Source organism: Gossypium arboreum, chromosome 11 (assembly GCF_025698485.1).
Source record: "Gossypium arboreum isolate Shixiya-1 chromosome 11, ASM2569848v2, whole genome shotgun sequence".
In the NCBI taxonomy this organism is placed as follows: domain Eukaryota; kingdom Viridiplantae; phylum Streptophyta; class Magnoliopsida; order Malvales; family Malvaceae; genus Gossypium; species Gossypium arboreum.
The window spans coordinates 135,356,289-135,368,268 of NC_069080.1; positions in this window are offsets into that span (position 1 = coordinate 135,356,289).

The window sequence follows — 11,980 nt, forward strand, 5'->3', positions numbered from 1 at the left end:
AATGATGAGTCCAGCTTTGTTGTGTAAGTGGTCTTCATATTGTAGCCTAACAAACAAGTAAAGAAACAGACTGAAATAGACATATGATAAATATGGAGGACCACATGTTAAGTGTTAACCCCATTTTAGGTGTGTGTGACCCAATTACTTTGCTATCATTGCATTCACTTTTTTGTTTTGCATTTTAATTTAAAGGTGAATTTTTGCAATTAATTATTGTATTATAAATAAGTTCTGGGTTGAATTTGTGTATTTGGTCTGTTTTAGTTTTTATATTTTTTGAATTTTAAAATTTTAGTCATGATTTAAATTGTAGTAATTAAATTGGTGAGGTCAGATTTTGTTATTAGTTTTGTATTATATGTAAGTTGTGGGTTTAATTTCTATTCTCAAATTTGATCTTTTCTAGTGATTGTAATTTGTTATTTTTAAAACTTTACCATTAACTCAAACAATGCTCGTTAAATCTATTAACTAAAATAACAATTTTTTTTAAGTATTGTATGAAAATAGTAAGCTAGCATTAAATTACACGTGTGATAATAGACACGAGATTTTGAAAATAGCAGAATTTAACTAATTTCATGGCTACCGTTTGATCAGGATTGAAATTTCAAAATTAAAAAAAGTGCATGAAGTAAAATTTGATCAAATTAGAGTAAAATGATTAAATCTACAACTTATACATAATACAAAGACTAATAACAGAATTTGACCTAATCTGAACTATATTTCTACACACTTTGGCATTGGCATTATTGCCAGTGCAAGAGAATATGGATTAAAGTATGTTTATCCTTCTATTTAAATGTTGAAGAGGGACTATAGGTAATTTTAGGCATTTATATATAATAAAAAAAATACAAGCCTAACTTGACCCTCCACAAACCTAAAAATGAAAGAAAATATCAAATCTTGGTGACTACAAGTGTAATTTACCCTTAAAAATATTCTAAGCTCGGGCCATGGAACTTAGTTCTCGGGCCCAACCTGGTCCAATAATGAAGATTCTAATTACCTTATACAGAGGTCCACAGAGAAAGGTTTAAGGTGGGCTAATAGTACCTCAATTGCCTGGTTAGAATATATAATCCTCTATGGAAGTCGAAGACTAAAATCATGCCTAACTGTGTTTTCTCCTTTAAAAGTTTTGAATTTGTATTTTCTTTTTTATCATTTCAAGCCTAATTTTATCCTATTTTTTATATAAAAATATAATTTAATACACAATATGTAAATTAAAAATAAAAGAATTTTTAAAATTTTTATTTATTATTAAACTAAACAATCTTAAAATATATTGCTTTCATATACTTCACACGACTAAAATTTAATTTCTCTTAATCATAATTAATTCATTTTTGTCAGCTCGAACTTAAAGCCATTGATTAAGCAAATCAAAGCTAAAAAAAGATTAATGGTTTGATATAACGAAGTTGTATTTTATTATTTTATTTTCTAAGTAATTAAATTGATTGTTTTTAAAATTTTGGGTCGCTTTTTTTTTTGTGAGGAGATAACAACTTTAAAATTTACAAAGACAACAATTGAGTGAGTGTATCACTCATAAGCCTATCTCGATCAATAAAACCGCAAGACCACTCCGGAGGGGCTTCAAACACTTGCATATTTGCTTTTTCAATCAACGCTTGCTTAGCAAGACAATCCGTAACTTGATTTTGCTCCCTTAGGATGAATCTTAGAATCCACCGAGTTTCTTGAGATAACATGGTATGAATACGCCTAATTAGAGCAGAGTTCGAAGATGTAGAGGAACTTTCAGTAATGGCTTTAACTACTTCCAAACTATCAGAGAGAATGATAACTTGATTATGTCCTCGTTTTTGGACAAGTCTGAGTCCATCGAAAATGCCCCAGAGCTCCGCATCAAAGACTGAGCATTTACCGATAAATCTATGAAAGCCAGCAATCCAATTACCATCTTTATCACGAACAATGCCCCCAGCTGCGGCAAATCCAGTATCAAGTTGCACAACTCCGTCGGTGTTGAGAAATACTCGCTCTTTAGTGAAGCGTGTTTCCGAAGATTGTCTGAGGCATCGAAAAGGGACTCCCTGAGGACATGAGTGAATTTGAATCGCCCAGCTGACAGATCCTTGAACAATTTCATTAACGCTCCATAGTTTGCCTTGAAAGATGTATAAGTTGCGGTTTTTCCAAATACGCCATATAAGAAGACCAAATAAACATGCCCAACTAGCTCCTCCCGCATGAATCAAACATAGGGACAATGTCGAAGTGAGTCACAAAGTAAATTTTTAAAAGGATCAAATTACACGATGTGTAAAAATTGAGGGTTTGATTTTTAAAATTAATATTAAATTGGCACAATCTATAAATGTTGAGAATTAAAAGTTATTACTATATCATTTTAAAAATTACCATACCAACTTTTTGTTAAACATTTAATGACTCGTGAATAAAAATAAAAATTGAATAATTAATGACTTAAAAAATACTAATAATTAAGTAACTACCAATATATTTTATCCTAAAGTTTAAACTAATAGTGTTACCAAATTTACCATGCAATATTACAAATTCTATAAAGTGAGTCGAATAAAATAACCATACATATATTATCGTAAGATCGATTATTTATTATAAAAAAGAAAAGAAAATTTGAAATTTAACCTCCTATTAATCAGGGCAAAGTAAAAATTAATTGGTCAAAATTGAATTATATATTCTCGAGCGTAAAAATATAACCTTGAGTGAAATCGACATTAGACAAACACAAGGGAATGATAAACATAAGCAAGATACTTCACTTATATACTTTTTTTTATATATATTATATGCATGTTTAGGGTTCCTGACTGTTCCTCCCAATAATATTATATCCAACATTCGAACTTATATTCTCTCTTTGAGAGTGCATTGCGTATTATCAGTACACTCAACCACTTCTAGATTCTTCTAACCTCTAAAAAAAATTTTCTTCGCCCTCAAAGACCCTATGACTTGATTCTTCTAGAAAGTTCAAAGTTAATTACATTTTAATTATAAAAATTCATGATTTAATTTTGATCCTAATTTTGGATCCACCCTGTTTAGTATGATAATATGTTAAAACATGAAATCTAGATAAATAAAGATGAAATACACATAACAATTTCTATGCCGAAATCAAAAGGAAAAAAGCTAAATACCTTTCTAGATAAAGTCTTGATTTTGAGTCAACATAAAATAAAATAAAATTAATGGACCTGCTAATTAATTAAGCCACTTTCTAATTGACTCTCTCTGTGAGAATAGCAACGACCATGAAACTCGCTGGACCCGCGGGCCGCCATAGATCCTTCTATCCCTTTTATGAGGAATATTCGGAAATTTCTACAAAGAAAGGGAATTATATTTTTAAAATAAAATAATTATGCTGAAAAATAGAATAAACGAAGAATTTTTTTTTTAAAAAATAGTTCATATATAATACGATAAAGGTGAAATTTATGTCGATATCTAATTATATATTTTATATATAATAAATGTTTGTTTGAAATCTAAAATTATCACTTTTAAGAAAATTCAATTAAATATATTATAATAAATAATTTTAATCATTTAAAAGTCTAAAAATATCATTTGGGGTAAGTAGTGTTGACTTCAAACAAATGTCATTTCAGGTGGGGTGAATTCGCGTTTTGAATTTTTCAAATTATTTTTAAGTTTAAAATTATTTCAAGTTTGAATAATTTTAGGGTTTAAATTATTACGAGTGTAAATAAATTGATTTATTGATAATTCTAAATTCAATTATTTATAATTCGAGCTATCTAAGCGTTTGATCTATATAAATCCAAATTATTACACTATTAAAGGAAGAAAAGGTAGATGTCAAGATTAAAACTTGTGTCATGTAAGTGTCACATGAAACATTTAATTAGGTAAAAACATTATGTAGGTCCTTTTGTTAGGAATTATATTATATTTTACTTTTTTATTCAAAAATTGAGTAAACTAGTTATTGTACATTAGATCAAATGGTAAATTGATCATTATTGTTAAAACTTTCATTTAATTGTATTTTTAAAAATTGGTTCTTGTATGGAAAACGAGGTACATGTAACACATTATGTGTAACTGTTTGGTTGTTATGTTAGTCAAACTAGCTTTTAATAGTATAAATTGATGTATTTTTTTAACAAAAAATTCCTATTTACTATTTAATCTAGCATACTAGGACTAATTTGCTCATTTTTAAGTAAAATGGGATAAATACAAATTGACTCTTAATATAGGGGCATCCACTATACTTTTACGTACCTTTTAAATATTGTTTCAAATATATTAGATAAAAAGACCTCTTCAGTTTTTCTCAATTTCAAAATTGAGAAAATTGGTCACTCTAAAAAAATCAAAGCAATTTTATCCCAGTCAATTTCGAAAGTGAGTAACTAAGGACAATTAATGACGACGTTAATGTTTTGTATCAATTGTACATGATTTTGATTGGTATAATAACAATTTTAGCACTTGGTGTTTACACGTTTTGCCATTTTGGCCTTGTATCTAAAAAAATTGACAAATTTGACCTCAATATTTATACATTTACACAGTTGTCACTAGATAAATTTGTTAAATTAGGACCAAATTGACAGAATATGTAAACTTTAAAGGTTAAATATGTTATTATACCAATCAAAATGATTTACAATCTGTGGAAAATAGTAACACCATGATTAATTATCCTTAATTTCTCACTTTTGAAATTAACAGATATTAAATTGTTCCAATTTTTTTAGAAGCATCAATTTATTCCATTTTGAAATTGAGAAGTACTATAGTAGACATTTTACCAAATCATTACATTCTTTTTCTTACACATGTCTAGATGGAAAATAAAGAGGAATATTCCACACCCAAAACGTGGCCCAAAAGAAATAAAAAAGGTTCTCCGAAACCCATTAGTCAAAGAAACCAGCAGCCACAAATCAAACGGCTCTAATTAAATCAAAAGGCTGACTCATAGAAATCTTCACGCACGTTTAAATAATGGCTTGAATCCCAAGGCAGTTTCTTCAACTGATTATTAACTGCCTATTCCACCCCCCCCCCCCCCAATAAATACCTTTCAAAGTCCCAAATTTCTATTATAACAAAACAAAAAATATTTTCCTTTTTCCCAACACTGAATTTTCAAAGCTCCAAATTTCCATGGCAGGTCTTCAGTATAATTTCTTCCCTACTGATTTCTATTATCCTCGTCCGGCACAATCTACGCCGTCTCCGGCCGTCGATTCTACTCCTCCGGCAGCTCTGACTACGCCGATCGAGGAGAAAAACATCGTCGACGATGATAATAAGAAGCCTGTGATCGTGGTTTACCGTGGCAATAAGACGAGTGTTTCCATTAGGAAACAAGGCGAACAGCATGGTAGGATTTATGTGCGTAATCGAGTTGAGCAAATTAAGTTATCGCGAAACTAGATTTGTTTTCCTTCGTTGATTTTTTATTGCCGAAGAGAATTCGAACCGTTTTTGAATGTTTAATTTAGTCTTTGAGGATCTATTTTATGTAATTAATTCGATTTTGTGTTGTTTTTAACTATTTTTCCAGTTATGGTTTAAATTCTCAACGAATGATGTTGGATTCTGAGTTTATGTGCATATGATTCGAATTTTTCCTTTTCTTTTGTTTTTTTTTTTTGTTGCTGAAGGTAGAAATTTGTACTAAATTTAGAATTTTAATTAAAAAAAAAATGAAGTTTTAGGTAATTGGACAAGATCTTAGATGAATTTGATCCGAATTATCAGCATGCGAATCGGTAGGGTACGGTATGAATTTGATATTATCAAGCACGCTATGATTATGCATTACAAAATTTATCTACTATAAATTGTTAATATAAATTAAAAATTATAGAAATATAGAAATCTTAAATAAAATTATAATACGAATAATATGTAAATAAAATTTGAAAATGTAAATTACTAATTTACATGTATATATGAGTCATACAAATCTCTCTATTTGATAATAATGGTTAAATTTTAGTTTTATCTTTATATTCTGCTCAAATCTTGATGTAAGTAACAATCGTTAATCAATTAACAAAATTTTAAATTAGTAATATATAGAAATAACAAGCTAATATAGTATAACACATATAATAATATGTTTATTGCATCAAAATTTAGAAATAGCAGAACTTAATTTAACGAGATTAATAATTATCAGTTGATAAGAACTAAAATTTTAAAAAGTATAAAACTAAAAATAATCAAATTAAAATATAATAATTAAATTTACAATTTTCATAAAATATAATGACCAATAGCAAAATTTAACATAAATACATCTATCTAATTTGTAATTTAATACTTTACAAACATTCCACACGTTATGCAAAAAAAGTTGACCGTACTAGTGTTATTTTCCTTCTTCACGATAACATGGGCCAATCAATGGGCGGCACATGGATTTTAAAATCCATGTTAAATGCTTATATAGATATTTCATTTAATCTAATATTAAATTTAAATAAAATTTGTTAATTTAATGGAAAGCCCATCTTCTTATATCAACTTCTCGAACTTCCATTTTCTATTCCTCCTCTATTCATTTTCTCTGTTAATTTTACTTACGAAACACGTTATTAAATTATTAATAAGTTTACGTTTCATCATTTAGTTTTAAAAGATAATAAAATGGTCACTAAATTATTTAAAAGTTTTATTTTAAATCATTAGGCTATTAAAATCACTGTTGTATAATTTTTTTGTACACCAATTAAAAGTTCTTATTCTTCTTATTTTCTAAAGTTTAATTTTTTTTTATAAAACAACTTTGAACGTCATGGATCTACGAACCAAAATAAAAAAAACTTTCTTGTTCAATCACCGGTGCTGACAGTTAAATCGAATTGGATTTAAGGTATGTTCCTCTACTCACCGATGGGTACTGATATACCATGTGGATCATTAAATCATCGTTTAGAGCTTGCCAGCAAGGTTTTATTATTATTATTATTATTATAAAAACCCTTAAAATCTCAATAACATAAATAAAATTTTTTGAATAATTTAATAATTTAAATGAAAACTTTTGAATAGTTCAGTGACCATTTTGTAATTTTCTAAAAGTGAGTAACCAATATGAATAGTTTAGTGACTTTGGGTGTAGTTTACCCTTTATTTAATGCAAATTTTGGCCTTTGAACTTGGTAATTAGATACAGTTTAATAATTGTATTGTTTTTAATCCACTATGGTACCTAAACATAGTTCAATGATGTGGCACTTTGAAATTGTGCCACATTATTAGATCCACTTTTTTTAGGTGATGACATAACATAATCTCATAGTCTTATATCATCAAACTTTTATATTTTTTCAATCTCAAGAATTAAACTTGAGCTAAAGTTTAAATACCAAAGTGGACAAAAAGGTATAGATTAAGGTAGTCGATACTACATTGGTGTACACATTGTTTTTTTTTTTTCTGAAGCTAGTATGTATTAGTATTGACTTGTTTCAGTGTAATATTTCGAATTGATTGATATTTTGAAAAATATTTAATATGTGTATATAAAAATATTAACAAGTATAAAATAGATTATATTAAATAAATTTCATATTAAAATATTCATGTATCAATTGGTGCACAAATGTCTTTGGGAAATATTTTTACTATTTGTTATCATAGTAGTAAAAGTTAGAAATTTTATATGTTTTAATATTAAATTTTATATGTTTTAATATTATTTATACACAAGCCAGGTACATAATTTTCTAGCTAATATAATCAAAATTGGATAAAACGATACGATGCGATCGACATAGATTAAAATTTTAATTGATGCGAAAAAGAAAATTGATTGTATCGATTTATTATTGAAAAGATACATACCAAATACGAAACCGAGATTCCAAAATTATATTTAATTATTAGATTCACGATCAAATTTTTTATTAACCTATTTTTTAATACAAAGCTTTGTCCATTGACTTTCTTCTCCACTTCCTTAAGAAAAAGCCCAAAACCCAAAGCTCCACACATTTATTATGCAAAACCCATGTGGAGAACAATGTTTTGTCTCACAATCCTAAGCTCCATCCATTGCTTTCTTTGCGTTGATCTAAAGTCAATATTTGCAATAAAAACCTACCAATGCAAAACAAGAAAAGGGTTGGGTATTGAAGAAAAGCTTAAAAGAGAGAGCATTGAAAGAAAGGGAGAGTGGTGGATTTTGATAGAGTTTGAATAAATTATTGAAAATGGAATGATATTTGGAAAATTATATGATTTTAGTAAAACAAAAAATAAATAAAAGATTTAAAAAATATAAGGAGAAAAGTTTGGATAAGTATTATCGAAATCTCATAACTAGCATATTGTTAATTAAAGTGGTAGGGATCTTATATTATAAAATTAGAAATACAAATTCAAAATTTGAAAAGTGCACTTATTAAAGAGATTAATCTCAACTCGAGATAGTTTTAACTTTAAATACTCTCGATCTAATAGAAATTAATTTCAAATTTAAGTATCAAAATTGATCTTGTATATCCTTTGCCAATCTTGTTAATTTGTTTTTTATATATCTAAAACAATTATAAAACCGTTGATTAACTCGAAATTCAAAGAGCTAATGATATTTTGATTTAATGATAAGATTGAGATTATACAAAATTTAGGATCTCAACTTCAAGTCTCATTTAGTGGTATTAAATTTTGGGGAGCTTAAACTTTGTTTTATAATTCATTGAAAATATTAAATCAACTGAAAATTAATATTTTTAGTGATTTAATTTTTTTGAGTACGTTTAATAATTCATAATAAGAAAACAAATGATAGAAATTTTCAATGAAAAGGTGTGAAAATGACAAGTAGATAAAGGGATGTTTAGTAATTATATTTTTTAAAATTATCCTTTTAATAATTAATTTTAAAATTTTAAAATTACATCAAACAGTCTTATTATATTTCGTAATCAATTTTAAGAAAAATATCAAACAAATTTTATAACTTAAATTCAACACTTAATTTTTCAATTTATCAAACAAATCTAACTAAAAGTTTCAAAAATTTAAGAGTTTAATGATATTTTTTTCAAAAAGTTGGGGTCTAATTAAAAGTTTTAAAACTTTTACAAGATTAATGAGAATTTGAAAAATAAATTAAAATAGCTCGATTAAAAAGAAAAATGAAAATTTTCAATAAATTTCAAGAAAAAAGTTAAAATTTTCATTTTTTGGGAGGCGCAAAGCCCCCGTGGCCTCCATTACAGTCCGCCTCTAGTCTTACTTTGTGCAGATCATGTTTGGGTTCTTCCAAATATTTATTTTTATAAGTTTCACTCACATAAATCTTGTTTAAATTTATTTTGATTTAAATTTAAAATGCTTAGATTATCAATCTATCCGTAATTTGTATTAATTAATTATTTAGATATATAATCAATTGCAATCATATAAAAATTTTAAAGAGTTGAAAATTTTATATTGAAATTAGTGTTTGACAAAACATAATGGAGGGTGATGTTAGAGAGGTATAGTTGGAGACAAGTGGTTTGTTTGGTAAATCATTAAAAGATTGAATTTTATCAAACAACAACATGTTTGAATAATTAGATAAGGTTTGAACCAATCAAACATCATTTTTAATATTTTTTATTCTTAAAATTAAAGAAATGAGAAAATAAAAGAATAAGCATTTTGAGTAAATGGGATTACAAAGCAATTCAGATAATGCTGATCATACATACCACTTAGGTTCTTTTAAAACTATATATATTGATTTTTTATTTTTATTGTTATCATTATATAAATGAAAAGGCGATCTGAAAATATAAAATATAAATTTGTAAATGTTGTGATCATTGAAAGTAGAAAGGTATAACATACATTTAAATAGGATTTACGTAGATCTATTCATGGGTCAGGTTATTCATTTAAGTTTGAAGGTTCGTTTAAAATATGGGAGGGTTTGAAAAAATATTAGGTCCAGAAAAATAGATTTGGATAAAAATTCTAGACCCATTTAAAATATGGATTGGACTCTTTGAACATTCAAGATTTGAGCTCAGTCTAACCTGTTTTTAAGTTAATAATATTTTATATTATGTTATTTTTATATATTATGTAATTTATATATTAAAATATGTTACGATGATTATATATAAAAGTTTAATAAATATATATTAAATATTAAATTAAAAATAATATAAATGTATTTTAAAAAAATTAAAAGAGTAATATTGATGGGCCTAAAACGAGCTAGAGTTAGCCATTTACAAATATGGATGGCCTTGGAAAAAAATTTAGTCTCATATTTCAAGTCGTGTCAAGCTTGGGTAAGCATAAAGTGTGTTATTATCATGTATAGGCTCAACCCATTAACACCTCTAATGAATAGAGAAAAAGGTAAAGGGGTACAAAGTGGTCTTGACCCTTCCCAAAAATGGTAGATTTTCCATTTAACCCCTTAAATTTTTTTATGAAATTACATGTTAGTATAATAGTAAAATTACACTTTGACCTTTTAATAATTTATGATTCATTTTTTACCCTTAAAACAATTTTCTAACTTTGTTCTTGAATAAGAATGAACTAAATAAAGAAATGCAATGAGTGATTTTGCTTTACATGGAAATTGACCAAAATTGATTCTTTTTTAAAGGTTAAGAGCCAAATTTAACTAAAAGGAAAAAAGAATAAAGATCAAATTGACAAAAGTATAAACATTAAGGACTAAATTTAATATTATAGCTTAAAATAATTCATATCATATTTGTTCTACTTTCAGCAAGCATACATGGAAAGAGGCTAATATTTGGAAAGAAAGAAAAATAATGACGATGTCTCTATTTTTGCTTGCTAACAAATATGACCAAAATTTTTGTTAAATTGGGAATTTATTTATTACCTATTTAAAATTAAAATTTAGAGTTTTATTTCATGAAATTGAGCTTCAATTTTGATATGTATAATTTATTTTGTTTATATCAATGTTTTAGAACCAAATTAAATCACTTGGTTAAATTAAAAATCAATTATATTATTTCAAACAGCTATAAATTAATAAAAATAAAAATAATTCAACCGATTTTGATTTTTCTAAAATTATTATTGAATTAATTGAACAAAAATAAATGCTATAATCAACCGTGACTTTCTTTGTCATTAAGGAAAAGGAAAAGGAAAAAGGAAAAGAAAAAGAAAAGAAACTTTCTATAAAAAGTCAAAACTCCTTTATTTAGCCACAAAACTTATAATTACTTTCGATTTATAGATTAACACCACCAATTATTCATAAATATTTCTTTTTTGTTTAATACAAATTTTGGAACGCTAATATTTATCGTTTTAGATTTCTTTACTGTTTTATATTTATATATATTCCATATTTTCCTTCCTAAATGATTAAAATAATAATTTTAGGTTTGGTCTAATTTGAATAAGTATAAAATATATTAATATTATATTTAAACTCAGCTCGATTCATGAATACCTCTTGCGGATAATAGTTTAAAGTTATTTTATGATAATAAAACATCTTACTGTTTCTTTTGAGATTTTCAACTTGATCTTTTAACTGTTTTGGTTCACATTAGTCATTGAACTTGACAACTTTTTTCAGTTTTGGTTGTGTGATGACATGATACTCTAAATTTGTGTCATGTTATCACCTATTTTTTTTACTAATATATTATAAATTTCTATGTGAAAAATATGGAAAGTGGCATATCATCACATGACTCAAAATTGAGAAAAGTTATCGAGTTTAAGATTCATTATAGATAAAAAATAATTTAAGGACTAAGTTGGGAAAATTTAACAAGTTCAAAGACTAAATGTTGTTTTATCTATTTTTTATACAATTGTTATTGCTACCTATATAGATCCTACAAACTCATCATCATTTGAAGGAAAATGTGCATTTAACTACGCTCAAACTCACATTAATATTCAGAGCTTGGAATTTTTTAAAGGTTAAATAACTTTTTAAGGCTTG